The sequence below is a fragment of the Esox lucius genome, chromosome 10, assembly GCF_011004845.1.
Source record: "Esox lucius isolate fEsoLuc1 chromosome 10, fEsoLuc1.pri, whole genome shotgun sequence".
Classification (NCBI taxonomy): Eukaryota; Metazoa; Chordata; class Actinopteri; order Esociformes; family Esocidae; genus Esox; species Esox lucius.
The window spans coordinates 10,212,442-10,230,179 of record NC_047578.1 but is presented as its reverse complement, the minus strand read 5'-3'; the positions used below and the strand labels follow the sequence as shown (position 1 = coordinate 10,230,179).

The 17,738-nt window shown below is 45.9% G+C and overlaps 1 protein-coding gene across 10 annotated transcripts in view; it reads left to right on the top strand.

The window, feature by feature from the left end:
- atxn1a (ataxin 1a) overlaps window positions 1–17,738 on the top strand; it is a 107,954-nt gene that overhangs the window by 67,925 nt on the left and 22,291 nt on the right. For 8 of the 10 annotated variants that reach the window (XM_034294614.1, XM_034294613.1, XM_029122705.2 and 5 more), the window contains one exon: window positions 1,595–1,652. The gene's annotated coding sequence lies outside the window, so the exon portion shown is untranslated. Of the gene's footprint in view, window positions 1–1,594; window positions 1,653–12,703; window positions 13,529–15,125; window positions 15,741–17,738 lie in introns of those variants that run through there. The other 2 variants (XM_029122711.2, XM_029122710.2) reach the window with 2 other exon arrangements.

Here is a 17,738-nt window from a genome sequence, read left to right as displayed (position 1 = left end):
TGTGGGTTTCTCGGTGCCAGAAACAGAAGGGTGATTTGTCATCTGTAAATGTTAGCAGAAAGGGTCAGCAGCCAGAGATACAGACTAGAGCTGCCCAGACATCCGTCAACAAGACGCTCAGTTTGGCCCCAAATCTGGACATAATTCAATCGCTCAGTCCTTCCAAACATTCTGATAATTATTCAGCTCAGGTCCGTTCCCCCACAGTACAGATGCTGTGTCTGGCCTCCTCTCATTCCCAAGTTAAATAAATTAAAGGAATAGTTCACCCAAATGATCAAAGGGTGTACATTGTTGTCCTTACCCTTTTAGCAGTTTATGGACAAAGTTTGACAGGCATACGTGCTTTGGTTTAGTTCCACTGGCATTGTTTGTAAATGATAACATTTGAGCATTTCTCCTGTGACATGCATACAATTATATTATGGAAACCATGATTACATTGAAGTGATGTTACCAATGCATAATGTTCAAATCATCCATAAGGACCTTTGTTGAGCCTCACAATCAATTTCAGATATTTTTGATGTGATGCACAAATGATGCACCAACGTTAGGTCTATGGACTGGATTTGTGCCACAAATACAAAAATGATAGCATTTGGGAAAAGTGCCAAAACACTAAACCAAAGCATGGATTCTTGTCAAACCTTCTGCCGTTTTGTTATGTGGGCGACCTATCCCTTTACTTAAAGGACAAAACAAATGATTGGTTAAAACTAAATACACCAAGGGTATTTTTGGAATTAGGTAAAACTGCCTTTACTTTTCTTTCCCTTATAGGTGGAATAAACTGCAAAATTAGTTTAGGTTGAATGCAATTAACATTTGCTTGAGGTTTTACATGAAGAAAAATAGTAAAGCAGTTTTTGCGGTGCTGCTGTATTTGTTTATATGTATTTTTACGTTCACTATTATCATATTGAAAAATGTGTTGTTTCATCATGTGTGCAGGCAGGCATTGTAAAAACAAAAACATATCTTCAAATAAAGGTAAATAATAAATCAGAATAAAAGGTTTGAGAACTGCTGAAATGGACAGGACCGTGCGTTAGAGTGTTGTGGTTGGGTATGGTAGATCGGAAGGGAATTCACGATAACTGATTGCTCAGTAACCAGACTCTTCTGTGCCTCCTTCCCTCCCTGCCTCCCTCCCTCCCTGCCTCCCTCCCAGTGTCTTCCTGGTTCATTGTAAGTCCAGTAAGATGTCTTGGGAGGATGTATTATGATGCTGTAGTTCAAGCAACGACACAATGTAGAATAATTCTACAGTAAGAGCAGAAGAGAGATTATCTGTGTCTGTGTGTGTGTGTGTCTGTGTCCCTCATGACACAACATCCCTAATTAGTCCCACAGGGTGTATTGTGTTCTATACATCACAGCTCTTTACTCTGGTCTCTACTCTGAATAACGTGTGTCAGTGTGTGTGTGTGCTCATATTTTGTAGTATTTCTGTAATTCTGTTTGTGTACATTCAAGGGCGCCTGTCACCGAAAACGGGAACATTTAAATTTGCACCAACTTTGACAAAACCCTGTTAATCTCCTCGCCATTTGTCTGACGTTTGCCTGCACTTCTGTCCCTGTCTCCTCAGGTGGTGCCCGGGGGCCCTGATTGACAGAGCAGGGACTGGCGGAGCTCTGCTGAATGAGGTAGGACACCTCCCTTGTCAGGGACTGAACAGGCTTCATCAGTGCGTGGTGAAGTAGCGTGCGTGGAGGTCTGCGTTGTAACGTTCGTCCAGCAGCGCTGTGATGTCTGAAGGGAGGAGACTGAACCAGCGTGAGACTGGGCTGCTTACATGTTAGCTCTAGTTATTATGGAGCAATCCTCTGTGGACAACAAGCCTCAGGATTGGTGTCTCGAGGGGAGGATTGACTCACTTCACTATTTTTCTTTTTAGCATTTTGTGTCTGACAGCGAGCTTTTACTGGGTGTGTTTGTGTGGGTGCGCATGTGTATATGTGTGTGTGTGTGGGTGTATGTGTGTGTGTGTGTCTATCTGACACAGTGAGCTGTTTTATAACATTGTTGTGACTTATGATTTATTTTAGTATTTAAATGTAAATAACTGTAAAAAGAAATTGCCACGCCGTCAGCCTCTGTTAGCATCTTTTTGTACAGTGATGATAATCCACCTGAAGTTAGCCCAGTCAGACAGTCTACAGCCTGTACAGTAGGACCTTGTTGCTCTCGTACAGTGTGTCTGTGCATGTCTTTTTGTGTTTGTTTGTGTGTGTCCGTGTGTGCGTGTCTGTGTGGGTGTGCCTCAGCTAGCTGTATGGCCTGCCTACCCCCCCACCCCCCCACTCCATTCTCAGTGTTCCCAGGACCCTGATTGGAGGACAGAAAATAGGAAATCTGCCTAGCAACAGCCACACAGACCAGGCAAGGAGAGTTGTCTCTGTTTTCTTCCTAGATTCATCTCAGTCCCTGCGTAGAGGCCTGACGCACTCTGATGAAATGAATTTCCTGAAATAATCTACTTCATTCATCCATATATGGACCTTTGTGTTTCCCTGTTTTTACACATTCCTTGTGATGCTCTCTGCATGCCTGTGTGTGTGTCTGTATGTGTGTGTGTGTGTGTGTGTGTGTGTGCGCGCAGTTCTGTGATTGTTTCTGTAGAGTGGATCAAAACATTGTCGGCCTCTTCTGTTTATATATGGTACTGCAGCCTGCTCTGGTCACAAGCATGGCGGGTAGATCCATCTACTACCTCACTGTCCCAGACTGGCACATTAACATGGGGCTTCTGCTGTACTCCCCTTTTGGTTCCACTGGGAGTTCATTTACCACGGTCCAGTTCTGTTGGTCGTCGGGCGATAGAAAATGGCCTGCATTACCCAAGAATGGGAAGGCATCGTCAGCAGAGATTTCCTGGTTTTATTTCACTATGTTGAAATGTCTATGTATATATATATACACAGACTGGTGTTGACTTATTTTACTTTTTTTGTTAGACACATGCAACCTATTCAAAATGGAACCAAACCCACCATTTAAGTGCTGATAAGAGGGATGTAACTGATGTCCTGCTGTAACTTACTGTGTTCGGTTACACCCTTGCTAAAGGTTTGTTCCTTAGCTTGGTGCTAAGCTCTACTGTCAGCACAGGATCCTGATAAAAGGAGCGCAGCTTTGCTCTCTGGTCTTCTCATTGCACCTTAGATGCTCTGTGTTTGTTTGTGTGTGCATGTGTGTGTGTGTGTGTGTGCATACAGCCTTTTACCCTTGTCTGCACAACACAGAGACACTAGGTGCATAAATCATTTACTCAGTTGAACAGCAAAACAACCACATAACTATAAGCACTAAGGACTTCCTGGGAACAATGGCCAGGCAGTTGTGTCCACAGCCCTGTACTAGTGGACCTGGGGCTAGATTTCCTAACCCTGTCCTGTTCTTCGACATGAGGGACTGGTTACGCGGTGCTAGCATGTGTCTGTGATGACCCCTTAATAAACCTAATGGCTCTGTAGTTCACAGCACTAGGCGACTCAGTGCTTACCACTGTGTGTGTCTAAGTGTCTGTGTTTGTGTAGCTAAGAGTGTGTGTGTGTGTGTGTAAGTACGTGTGTGTGTGTGTGTGTGTGTCGTGTACACTTTAAAAGGAGAGCATAATGGAATGCCTCGGCTCTCTCTGCCAAGAGCACTTTTCCCATGCGCTCAGGAGCCAAGACTTCCCCCGTCCAGCCAAGAATAGTGCTGGTGTCCAGACACACACACGCGCACACACACACGCACACACACACACACACACATTTCCAGGAAAGTAGAGTTGCGCCAGTTGAAGAGTTTTGTAGTGGCTGCCTTAAAAGAGAGGCTTCTACAGACAGAATGCTGACACTAAGGCCGTGTGTGTAGCCAGGGGCCAGGCAGCCTCGTCTGTGAGACGGTACTAGTGGACCCTGGGCTTGACCTATGGCCCTGCAATGTGACAACAGGGACTAGTTATGACCTCTTTAAAACATGGATTCGTTATGACCTCTTGTGGGTCTACAGCGCCACGTCTCACTGGTGGGACGACCTTTCCCTCAGCATACACTCAAACACAGATGTACTAAATCTCGAATCAACTGCCAGTGGAAGGAGGATGATGTCTCCGTGGTTTTTAACTGGTAATAGCTCTCTAAGACCTTGTACCCGATTTTAAGCACTTGTTCCTCATTTTACACCTCCAATTCCTCATCTCTGTCTTCCCGCCTCTTCCTCCTCAGTCTCCTCCTTGTCCTCATCGTCAGTGCTTTCCCGGCAGAAGTGATCCACACCACCTGACTGCTATCAGAATTCGTTTCGAATAAGTTTTCTTTCAAATGCTTCAGCCGCACTTGATTAACATCGCATGGGCTTCCTTGGGTCAATAGCACAATTGGAATGATCCCCAAAGTGCAAAATCAAATACTGCATGGAACTGTTGTCTGAGTACAGCTGCTGCTCCTCAGTACATTATATAAACCAGTCTCTCTTTCCTGCCACTTGTTTCTGTAGCAAACAGTGGATCCTCTTAGACAGGAGGTCAAAGGAGGGGAAAGTGTGTTTTAACATAGTTTGTTCAAGCATGACCGCTTCATCTCCGGTTACTCTCCGGACGTTAACTGTTAGCGAACACTGGACACCCTAAGTCACTCTAAGGGAAGGGAACGGTGAAGTAGCAGGTGGTTGTGGAATGACTGGGTTATTTCCTGACAGCACCAGGTCACTGCGGGACAAACACTGTGGGCTTACAGGACGTGACTGATGGACCTGATGTGGTGCAGGGAACTGTGTGTTGAAGGACCACTGGGTTGGCTTGGTACACATAGTCAGGCCTGGTCCATTGGACAATTGTCAAACACACACACACAGACACACATAGACACACACAGATCTTCTGTGGGTTTCAGTGAATTATTCTGAAGGCTAACATCCTCCCTGCTCCTTGTCTTAATTTAAACTGCGAAAGTTAGGCCACCCAGAGAATTTCACAGAAGAGGAATTTCCTTTCATGTCTCAATCAGCAGGCCTGGCGCGCGGGTGTGTGTGCGCGCACACACTCTTTGTCCTGCTGTGTTTTATAAAAACAGCCATTGTATTAAAGTTAGCTGACTTCACAGTAGTCCTTCTCCTCCTCTGTGCCACCTCCTCCCTGTTTCTCCCCACAGCTTCTCTCAATGTAACCATGTAATGACTTCAAATCCGCATGTAATCATACACTGAACAAAATTATAACACTTTTGCCCCCATTTATCATAAGCTGAACTCAAAGATCTAAGACTTTCTCTATGTACACAAATATTTCTGTCAAATATTGTTCACAAATCTGCCTAAATCTGTGATAGTGAGCACTTCTCCTTTGCTGAGATAATCCATCCACCTCACAGGCATGGCATATCAAGATGCTGATTAGACAGCATGATTATTGCACAGCTGTGCCTTAGGCTGGCCACAATAAAAGGCCACTCTAAAATGTGCAGTTCCATCACACAACACAATGCCACAGATGTCGCAAGTTTTGAGGGAGCGTGCAATTGGCATGCTGACTGCAGGAATGTCCCCCAGAGCTGTTGCCTGTGAATTGAATGTTCATTTCTCTACCATAAGCCGTCTCCAAAGGCGTTTCAGAGAATTTGGCAGTACATCCAACCGGCCTCACAACCGCAGAGCACGTGTAACCACACCAGCCCAGGACCTCCACATCCAGCATCTTCACTTCCAAGATCGTCTGAGACCAGCCACCCAGACAGCTGCTGCAACAATCGGTTTGGTATGGGCAGGCGGGCAACGAACACGGGGATTTTATTGATGGCTTTTTGAATGCACAGAAATACCGTGATGAGATCCTGAGGCCCATTGTTGTGCCATTCATCCACGACCATCACCTCATGTTGCAGCATGATAATGCACGGCCCCATGTTGCAAGGATCTGTACACAATTCCTGGAAGCTGAAAACATCCCATGTTTGGGATCCTCTGGATTGGCGTGTATGACAGCGTGTTCCAGGTCCTGCCAATATCCAGCAACTTCGCACAGACATTGAAGAAGAATAGACCAACATTCCACAGGCCACAATCAACAACCTGATCAACTCTATGCGAAGGAGATGTGTTGCACTGCGTGAGGCAAATGGTGGTCACACCAGATACTGACTGGTTTTCGTACACACACAAACACACACACAACCCCATGTCTCCCTGTCTCCTACACTCTTGCCTGCATACACACACATGCCCTGCTGATCTCATCTAGAAGTGGAACATTTGTCTCACAAACAGTGGACCAGTTTGGTTGACAAATGAATAGCTTCTGGATGTCACTGTCCAAGATGACATTCATTTCTAATAGCCTCTTGTCGTTCTTTTAGTAAATGTTTTGATAATCGGCATCAGTCACTTTCTTCTCCGTCCCTGTCTCTCATCTGTCCCTTGTCTCTCCATTAATCTCTCCTCCATCCCTCTATCTCCCCTCCATCCCATATATCTCCTCCATCCCCCAATCTCTCCTCCACCCATCACTCTCTCCTCTGTCCCTAATCTCTCCTCCATCCCCTATCTTTCCTCCATCCCCCAATCTCTCCTCCACCCATCACTCTCTCCTCTGTCCCTCATCTCTCCTCCATCCCTCTATCTCTCCTCCATCCCTCTATCTCTCCTCCATCCATCACTCTCTCCTCTGCCCCTCATCTCGCCTCCATCCCTTAATCTCTCCTCCATCCTTCAATCTTCTCCATTCATCTCCCCTCCATCCCTCTGTCTCTCCTTCATCCTTCACTCTTCTCCGTCCTTCACTCTCTCCCCCATCCATCTATCCTCCATCCCTGCATTCCACCCCTCTCTTCCATTCTTCACTCTCTCCACTATGGGTTCAGTCAAGAGTGAAGAGATGTCTCCTGATTTGCACGGAGGCCAGTGCAGGGTTAGTTAAATATTTTAAAAGCTGCCTATCTCTATTTCATCATTTAGAAGGGGAGAGGAGGATTGTTGGTTCTGGGATGATGAACTGATACTGGATCTGTGAAGGGGAACTTCTCTCTGAGTGTACCCACATCTGTAGTCTCCCCTGGTTGACTGCCAGATGTCTCAGACTCTGCTCAGTCTTGCATTGTTTCCTATCTGGCAGACCACTCCTACCAGGTGACGTGGAGAGGATCGGTGTTTGCCATGAAGCCTCTTACTGCTGGTGTTCCCCAAGGCTTGGTTTTTTGGCCCTCTCCTTTTCTGTCTGTACACCAAGTCTCTTGGCTCGGTCATATCCTCAAATGGTCTGTCCTATCACTGTTATGCAGAAGACACTCAGCTTTGTTCCCCAAACCCCGGTGACTCATTCAGAATCCAGTAGACCGTCTGGTCTGGTGTTCAACCTTCTCAAGTGCTACCATGTCACCCCACTTTTTCGCACTCTATTCTTCTTCTAGTCGGCTTCTAGTCGAAATTCGAATGCCTTTGGACCAACAAGTGGAGCTTCTACTTCTACCTTCACCCATTGGTCAAACTCTACATCCCTACCCAGGCTCTTCGTTAAGCCACCAGTGGGCTCTTGGCTGTCACGCCCCTTTGGGGCAGTTTCCAATCCATGCTGTCAAAATGGTTTTCAAGTTTCCCTTGGAGGCTAGGAAAGCACAGTCTTTCCAGCACTGACCTTTGCCGATAATTAATTTATTAATTTGAATGCACATACTTCTAAACTGTGTGGTTGTTTCACTAAACTCTTTAAAAATGCACTTATTGTATGTCTCTCTGGATATGAGTGACTGCTAAATGACAAAAAAAAAATCTGCAACATGGAACACTAAACTGCCACTGCAGAAATTGTTTATTTTAGCGCTTGGGTTTCAGTTTAGGCTCAAAGTTAGAGTTTGAGATAATTGAGGTTTATGAGTTAGGTTAAACGTTAAGGTTATGTGTTTGGGGTTATGGTTAGTGTTACATTAAGAGTTAGGGTGGGATTTTGATTTGGAACACATTTTTGGGGTCAATCAATTACTCATTTGTATGTGTGTATATACGTGTATGTGTGTGTGTGTGTTTATATATCTGTGTTTGTGTATTTGTACGTGTGTGTGTTTTCTGCTCTCTCCCAGTGCCAGGTCCTCTGATTCTCATGCTATCAGATGTCAGTCTGTTTATAGAGCTCCCGTCCATGATTGGGGGTGGTGTGTGTGTTTGTGTGTGTGTGTGTGTGTCGCCTAGAGTTTATACTTTTGCCTGGTTTCTTAGCCCTGTCTAAATGTTTTATTTCATTTGTCACACAACATATAAAATGGCCGCCACGGCTGGAGAGAAACCTAGGGCCGTGTCCTCAATGTCATTTCACATATTGTGCACTAGTTATGACCAGAGCTTAGGTTTCCATTTGGAACAGAGAAGATGTTTTTGGCTGGAAGGAGAGCGGTGGACCATGTGAACAGTGGTTATCGGTGTGCGGTCTGACAGTGATTAGACCTGTTAAAGACTAATTTTACACAGCACAATGTTTTGGTCACAGAAGAGTGCAAACGTTGAATGCACTGGTTTAACAGTTTGGTTGACAATGGAAAAATGCTTGCGTAGGTCAGATTGTGTGTTTTTGTGTGGGTGTCTGTGTGTGTGGCGTGGGGTGGTGGGTGGTTGTGTGGGTGTCTGTGTGTGTGGCGTGGGGTGGGGGGTGGTTGTGTGGGTGTCTGTGTGTGTGGCGTGGGGTGGGGGGTGGTTGTGTGGGTATCTTTGTGTGGCGTGGGGTGTCGGTGTGGGTGTCTGTGTGTGGCGTGTGTCAGGGTGGGGGGTGGTTGTGTTGGTGTCTGTGTGTGTGGCGTGGGGTGGGGGGTGGTTGCGTGGGTATCTGTATGTATGGCATGGGGTGGGGGGGTGGTTGTGTTGGTGTCTGTGTGTGGTGTGGGTCAGGGTGGGGGGTGGTTGTGTTGGTGTCTGTGTGTGGTGTGGGTCAGGGTGGGGGGTGGTTGTGTTGGTGTCTGTGTGTGGTGTGGGTCAGGGTGGGGGGTGGTTGTGTTGGTGTCTGTGTGTGGTGTGGGTCAGGGTGGGGGGTGGTTGTGTTGGTGTCTGTGTGTGGTGTGGGTCAGGGTGGGGGGTGGTTGTGTTGGTGTCTGTGTGTGGTGTGGGTCAGGGTGGGGGGTGGTTGTGTGGGCCTCTTGTCCAACGGCACCACAGCAACGCCCTTATCTACCTCCTGCTAACCAACAATACCTTTTGTCCAGCTTTTTACCTTCCCCTTTTCAAACACTCAAAGCTCTCACGACTCACAGGGTGTGTGTATGTGTGTGTGTGTGTGTGTGTGTATCTGAGTATGTGTGTGTGTGTGTTTGTCGCAGTTCGGAGACCCGACTTCCCTTTGTTGGCCTTGTTTCATTACACAGACATCTGTGTGCATGGTTGTCGTCTGATCAGTTTGAATGACCACGTTCATTTCATTGTTCACATAGACATTTGAATGTGAGTCCCGTCCCCCAGTATTCCTCGTAGAATCCAAGGTACGTAATGTTTGACCACACAAAGGACAGCTGAGCTAAATTATAATACAGTGACAACACCAATTTGTGGCTGACCAGGTATTGAAACTAAACCAGGAGCACCACTGAAACCAACCAGGTCACCTAGATACGTTTGATGAAAGCACTGTCTGTCCCTCAGGAGCTGGGCACACTCCTAATGCATGTTGTTTGGGCCCTAAAACAGATCTTCAGGTCTTGAGCAAAGTACTCGTCAAGCAAGCCTAGTTCACTGGTGCATGGTTGCCAACAAACATAATCCTGTGAGCTAATTTAACGACACGGTTCTGTGCTAAGAACAAAAGATCATGAGGGCGTTGCAAATAGTGCCCTTTTCCCTAACGCGCACTTTGCCACCAAATGTTACAAGTCTGTCTGTCAGACAGCCCATAATATTGCCAGGGTTACAGCTGTAGTCTACATGTGTGGTTGTCATGTCGGCCGGTTCTATTAAGGTCTTCATATTCAACCATTGTGGCCTAATGGTCTGTTCACCTTTACGTGATAGGAAGAGCTTGGCCTAATGATCTCACACGATGAATAACACACGATGAATAACGCACAATTAATAACGCACGATGAATAACGCACAATGAATAATACATAATGAGTAACAATCAATCAATCAAATGTATTTATAGAGCCCTTTTTACAACAGCAGTTGTCACAAAGTGCTTTACAGAGACACCCGGCCTTAAACCCCAAGGAGCAAACAACAGTAGTGTTGGATTTCAGTGGCTAGGAAAAACTCCCTAAGAAGGCCGAATTTTAGGAAGAAACCTAGAGAGGACCCAGGCTCAGAAGGGTGACCAGTCCTCTTCTGGCTGTGCCGGGTGAGATATTAAGAGTCCAATTGGAATAATAAATACATTTCTCTGGGCTAAATCCAGAGTCTATTTGATTCTAGACTAGGTCAAAAGTATGACCAGGTGGACAAGGACAGGGACAGCAACGGGCCCCCCAAACCAGGTACTCCGCAGGTGTGGACCAGGACCTCATCTCCTCCTAAAATTTAAAAGTGGAGGAGACTGAGAAAAGTTAGAAGTGCATTCCTCATATCCCTCAGCACAATAATATAGCAGTGTAACACCTTGGAACTGAGACGGGGGGGTCCGGTGACACTGTGGCCCTACCCGGGGGAGGACCCGGACAGGGCCCAACAGCCAGGAAATCAATCCACATGATGAATAACATGATGAATAACATGATGAATAACATGTGCGTGGGGCATTTGGCACTGTATGTTATACAGTACATAAACTCACTTTCTTTACTATACTTGTAAGGACATTTCAGGGATTACAATTGACTTCCATTACAAATGTCATCTTTTCTAATGTCTAACCCCAAAACCTAACCCTAATACTAACTACTGAAATGCCATCCTAACCCTAACCTTAACTCCAAGCCTGAACAAAAAGCTGTTAATGTAAGTGAGGGCCAGCGAAATTTCCCCACTAGTCATGATTTACCGTTGGTGAGCACATCTGGACCTTACAAGTATAGTAGTGCACGCGCCCGCACACACACACATACACACACTTAGCCTCAGTAAGATTCTGTCAAATTGAAGTCCTATGTGCTGGGTTCATGTTGGGTCTGTGAGTTTGGAAGGAAATCTGGACCACCAAAAGACATGGTAACAATGTCTACAACATGTTGTGCAGAAGTTAGCATCCTGACTCTCCTCACTCTTTGGTTTCTACAGTAGGCTTTATCAGTGGATTGTTGAGTCTTTGACTGCTTGTGTCTATGTCTGTGTGTGTGCGCGTGCACGTGTGTGTGATATGTGCCAGATTGCACACGCTTGTGTGTGCATGTCTGTATTTTTGTGTGTTTGCTTGTGTATTTGTGTACTCTAGCCTATGGGATTATAGAGCAGTGGAGGGTTTAGCGGTGCTTTGGCCTCTACTGCGCACACAAACACACACACACACACACACTCTCGCTGTCTCTCTGTCTGTCTGTGAGTAGTAAGGATTCTGGTGGATTAGGCTGTTTGTGAATGGGAGCAGTAGGATAGTGTCATAGTGCCATGAGTCCACCAGAGCAGGGTCTGTGATAAGGGCATAACTGAAGGACTGAGACTCATTCCAGCTTAACAACTGTCTGGCTTTATGTCAGCTGTCCAGGCCAGTACTGTCCTGCCTGCATGTTGATAAGCTGGTGTTATGTGTGTCTCTGTGGCGGGGTCTGCATAGTATTTGTCTGAGCTACCGTTGTTACAGTTTTGTATTTTTGCAGTTCTTTTAAAAACAATTTTTTTTAGTTTTTTATACAGTTGGTTAGTTTCTAAACTGTTTTCTAATGTTCTTTGAGTTTTATTAGTTTTAGTTTTCGGTAAGAAATAGTCGATTCTAAGCAGCTTTACTCTCTTTTCTCTGTGTAGTTGTAGTAAGACACATTTACCTTGAGACTGTCACAGGCTGTTTCATTCAGCTTAGTTATTCTACAAATGTTCTCAAGCCAAGATCCCATACACACACAGACAATGTTATATTCATTGGCTTCTTTCAAAAAGCATTAACTAACTACAAAAATGTTAATAATAATATTAATTCTGTTAATGTTTAATATAATAATAATAATCATACAGTTCAATTAATGCCCAGATAATATATTAGAACTAGTTAGCCATTTGTTTGTCACGACTGTACGTTCATCAAAGACACTGGTCTCTAAACGTAATGTAAAAGGTTTATGCAGGCGCAAAAGACGATCAGTGTTCCTAGCTTGTTAATAGCAACACCAAACGGTAAGACTTTATACATGATTTTAGCATGCCAACAAATGTTAGCCGACGGAAGCTGCAAACACTAGGCAGCGTCCCTGGATTGATGCTAGCCAATGCAGCCCAGATTTCCTGTCCACCACAATGTCAGTATAAATTTGCATAGTGCAACCGTTAGCATAATCATGTATATGTATAAGCTGTGAATATAAACATTACCCAATTTTTAGAGGGATCAGTACAGCAACAATCCCGCAATTCCTATCTGAACGGGAGAAAAAGTGTCACATGACAAAAAGTGTCACATGAGATGTAACAAAAACAAAGAACCAAGGATGCCAAAACACAATATGTTTTTATGACTATTAACAGACTCAGTTCAGTCACAGAAAATGTCTCATTCCAAAATGGAGTAATGTAATACTGTTCAACTATAAACCTGCCCTGTGATAAACTCACATTTCACCAAACTTCGCTTGGCCTGAGAAGTCCCTGAGAATAGCAGGACACAGGGATCAATCACATGTAGTACTGTCTAAAACACTTTCCATTTATAAGGGCCAACATGTGTTTATTTTAATTTTTTATTCTGGTTAGTTAATATCTAATATCTCTTGGTTTTAGTTCACAATTATGCAATTATAACCTTGCTCTGAGCTTCCCATCTTCCCCCTCAGACTGGCATAATACCAGAGCAAGACACACACAGGCAATCACACACACACTAACACACACAAACACACACATTAGAACAAACCCCCACATCAAAGGAGCATTCCTGTTGATGTAGGGAATGTTATTTCCATGATTTCTCTGTCAAACAGTTGACTCATAGTTCATTCTGTTTACTGGGGTCGTATCATGTCAGACGTTTAGAATGGATTTCTCTGGAGATTAACACTTGGGGGGAAAAGATTGTTGTAAAGGGACGTACAAAAATGGACTTAAATTGAGGGTGAGTGAGAGAACAAAGACTGAAGAAGGATGGCAAGGACAACAGCCACGTAGCGAGTGGAGTTACGGAGACAGGGAGAGGTGAAGAAAGAAAGAGATAGTTATAGAGAGATGGGGGAGTAGAATGACAGGTCGATTAACAGAGGAAGAAAAAAAGAAACGGAGTCACAGAGATGGAGACGCCGTGCCAACCCCTCCCCTAGTGGCCAAGCGGAGCGTGGTGGAAGCTAGCCTGCAGTGGGACTGGGTTCTCTCTGATATGCTGCGCTCTGCATGTATATATAGACCCTTTCATCTGTCTCCTTGGTGACTGGCTACTGACGACACTCTCCTCTCCCGCCTGCCAATGAGACAGGGAAGCAAAGGGGGGGAGAAAACACAGGTAAGAAAGACGGAATGAAACAAACAAGAAAGAAGGGAAAACACTTGCTCTAACCTTTACCTCCCCCCCTCCCCTCCCCCGTGGAGCTGGTGGGGCACCTGAGGCTCAGTTTGGGGGTCTTCGGGGGCCATTTGGAAACACTTGTGCTTCAACAGACTGACAGAGTCATGTGACCTCCACATGTGTTCCCACATACACACACACATAGGATATAGGTGCAGGGAGAGAGAGAAAAGCCAAGGAGAGGGGGTGAGGGAGAAAAGCCAAGGAGAGGGAGTGAGGGAGAAAGTCAGAACAGCAGCTGATTTGTGATACGCCTTTTGATTTATTTGCATGATCTTTTCTTCACTCTGTCTACTCACCACCTCCTCTCCAACCCCTCCTTCTTCCTCTACTCCTTTGTCTCTTTTCGACTCCCCCTCTCTCTTCCTCTCATCCGCTCTCCTCCACTCTCCCCCCACTCTCCCCCACTCCCTTCTCCTCTTCCTCTCAGGTGACTGAACCATTTCTAAATAAGCAACACAAACAAATGTAATTATCTTAAAGGGCCGGAAACCCTGAGCGTAGCTAATTTGCTGCTACGGCAACAAACAAGCCTTCGTGGCCTTGCAGGGGCTGTAGGAGTGAGTTGAGTTGAGTTCACTGCAGATTGACTTTAACAAACCACCCACAGAGACTATTGACTCCGAATTGTATTGACTCGAGTGCTCTGCTCCGTCACCTGTTTGCCGTAGAGCTCCTAGCGATGTCATAATGTATTGTTGAAATAAGACCTCATACCTAATGTGACAGTTAACTATGTGCCTATTGATGAGACTCATTTCAGTTTTACCACCGTCACTCCTAATTGGAGCGTGCAGCACTGGTTGAACTTTAAGCACGACTCTGTTTTAGCTACCTACTCCCCCGAGCCGTTAAGCAGGAAGTCAACCCCAACACAAACAGGAAGTAGCGTTGTGTTTAGGCCTTCATGGGTTCGGCCTGTCTACTGGGACACATTAGCAGTGTGTTTGTGGTGTGCTGCTGAAAACACCCCTCGTCTCTCCTCACCGCAGAAGGGAACATTTTGTATTTATTTCTAAATCGACATTATCTAGGTCAGCTAACACAACAGCAACTGAAGCTGGCTGCTCCATCGTACCAGTCATTCTGACTGTGGGGAGGAGAGGAGCCACTACGCCCTCTAGTGGTGGAGGGAGGCTGTGCTGGGCTCGTCAGCGGTAGTGCCTGAGGTCATCGAAATGGCTTCATGACACTTTTGACTGTGTTCTCTGAGGGCCTGTAGTTTTATGATATCTGTGAGTATTGGCGATGGGCTTGTTCTGTCACGGGGTTGCTTCTCATAGCGTTGGTCATGTCTTGCTGTGTGGGTGTCTGTGAGGTGATGTGTGTATCAGTCTGTCAATGTCCTCTCTGTCTCATACACTCTCTCTCTCTCACTAATGTCTTTAGATCTCTTTATCCCTCGTTCGTCCCTCCCTCTTCTCTTTTCCTCCCTTTGACTTCATCTCTCTCTCTCTAGCTCTCCCCTTCTCAGAATGTCAACCTCCCTTCCTGGTTCTCCCTCCCTTCTCCTTTGTGAATCTGGGCAGTGTGCCAGCTGGCGTGTGTGTTTTTTGAATGAATACCTGATGAAGTTGGTGGAGCGAGGCGTGGGAGGAGCCCAGTTTGTGTGTGTGTGTTAGTGTGTGTGTGTTAGTGTGTGTGTGTTAGTATGTGTGTGTGTGTGTGTGTGTGTAGAAGAGATCTGTCCTCCGGCTCTCTCTCTCTGTAGCGCTTGCATAACACACGTTGCCTGCGCTGCGTGCAGGGCTCCCTCCCTCTCTCTCACTCACAGTGTGTGTGTGTGTGTGTGAGTGTGTTCGTTGTGCACGCCCGTGAGGCAGCAGGGGCAGAGGGGGAACTTCCTGTCAGCTGTCATGGAGTAAAGGTAGAGAGGGTGGACGGAGGCAGGTGGATGGAGGCAGGTGGATGGAGGCAGGGGCCAGGACACGCGGCACACCTCACTCTAACAGGACTCTGTTTGGGATTTTCCGCTTCGCTCTGGGTGAGGAGAAAAGGAGAGAGACGGAGAGACACAGCTTGCCTCTGGCGTGTTTTGTAAGAGAGGGGGAGTGTGTAAGATAGAGAGAGAGAGAGAGAGAGAGAGAGAGAGAGAGCGAGAGAGAGGCAGGCTGGTAGCATGCAGCAGAGAACAACTCCGAACACACTGGTAAGCCACTTGACTCCTTGCTTTTACACCCCACGTCTGTCGCCTATCTGTCGCCTGTCTGTCGCCTGTCTGTCGCCTGTCTGTCGCCTGTCTGTTGTCTGTCTGTTGTCTGTCTGTCTTCTACTATGCTTGTTCCCTATGTGCTTTATGCCGTCCTGTATTCTACTGTGCTGTGAGTTGTCTGAGCCGTCCTATCCATGTCGTACCTGTCTTCTTTTCTTCCTCTCCACTCCTACACATCTCTCTCTCCCCCTCTCTCCCCCTCTCTCTCCCTCTCTCTCTTAACTAGCGTGGTGACTGTCCCCTGCGTGAGGGGTGTAGAAAGTGCAAGTCATGCAACTCTGTTTAAGTGCTTGTTTTCTGATGGCTACTCTGTTGTGTTATGTCTCCCTCCTACACTTTACTCTCTCTACTCTCTTCTCACTCTGTCTTTCTCTCCCCTCTCTCTCTTTTCCTCTCTCTCTCTTTATTATACATGGTGTGTGTGTGTGTGTGTGTGCGAGGTGGGGGGGGGGGGGGTGTAATCAGGGGAGAGGAGAAAGGAGCTCTAGGCTCTAGTGAAGCTAGTGGCTGGCGTGTTTGGGCTCCCCGCCTGCTTTGCCTTTAAAGAGACACACTTTCACAGGAAGGGGAGAGAGAGGAGAAGGAGGGGGAGAAGATGGAGGTAGGGTTGGAGAGAGGGATGCAGTGAGATAGAGAGGGAGGGAGGGAGGAGTAAGACAGTCACCATACTACACAAGCTGGAGATCTCCAACTAAATATAGCCCTGAGATAATGTATCACGCTGTAGTTATTCCTTTGAGGGCTGGACGGGGAGAGGTTAGTACACACATACACACGCACCCTTTATGTCAACTGTATTCATACACGTTTTCAACAGACCTTACAACGCATATAGAGGTCTATATTGGCACGCCAGCTTTCTCCTCTCTGTGACAACATACAGTGTCTATAGAAAGTCTACAGACTTGACAGGATTTCATAGATTGTGTCCTGTCAGTGCCTCAGAGCTTCATGCATTTAGTTCCGTGTGAGTAGAAACAAGTCAAAATGAAATTATGAAAAACGTGACAAGATGTGAAGGAGGTGGAGACTTTCTATAGGCAATCTATTTATATTATTTGTGTTTTCTCCGCTTGTTCTTGTTTTATTTTTGTCTGTTGAATATCTTTAGGATCCCCATCAACTACTGCCAAAAGCAGCTAGTGTTCTTTTAATCCTCACAAAACATCAAACATGACATAATACAGAACATTAGTAGTTCAGTGCAACACAAAGACAGACCTACATTGATATTAAATCACATTATTGCAATGAATGTGTATACTTAAACGGTGTCTTTTAAAGGGTAATCACCCTTCTCAAATGTTAGCCTTTGCCCCACCCGTTCGTATGAAATAGAAAGGAATTCAGGTCAAAAGGTTGTGGGCAGCAGGAATTATTCATAAAAAAAACGAACATTTTGGGGGTGGGGTCAAATCGTTTGAATGCTACAGGATTACATCCCTTTTAAATCTCTCCGTGGAAAGTGTTCTGTTACTCCGGTTGAAGGAATGTCTCTTGACACGCCCCTTACATCGTATTTTACGTTCAGCCTTGCCAGTTAATCAACTTTGTTCCTAGAAGTTGTGTTTTCACACCCCTCTGGATACTTTGATTGGCCAAAGAGTCTGGTGTTTCAAGCTGCCAAACTGACATTTTGTTCCCTGTTTGTGAGCGTGGTGCTCATCTGTGGACTGCTGCTTGTACAGTCTGTGCAACCGTCACTGCTCTACCTCCCTCGCCTCTCTCTGGTCTGGTCTCAGTGCCTTTCCTACAGAGAGGAAACAGAAATTGGCAAATAGCGTTGTTTTTGATGGACTAGGTTACCAACATACCAACCTAGAGGAGAATTCAGTACATTCCTGCCTCCAGTTCGGAAGAACACTGCTGTACTGCTGAGGCGGCAGTGATATATTTAGAGGTGAATTCAGTAAAGTTCTGCCTCCAGCTTAGTAT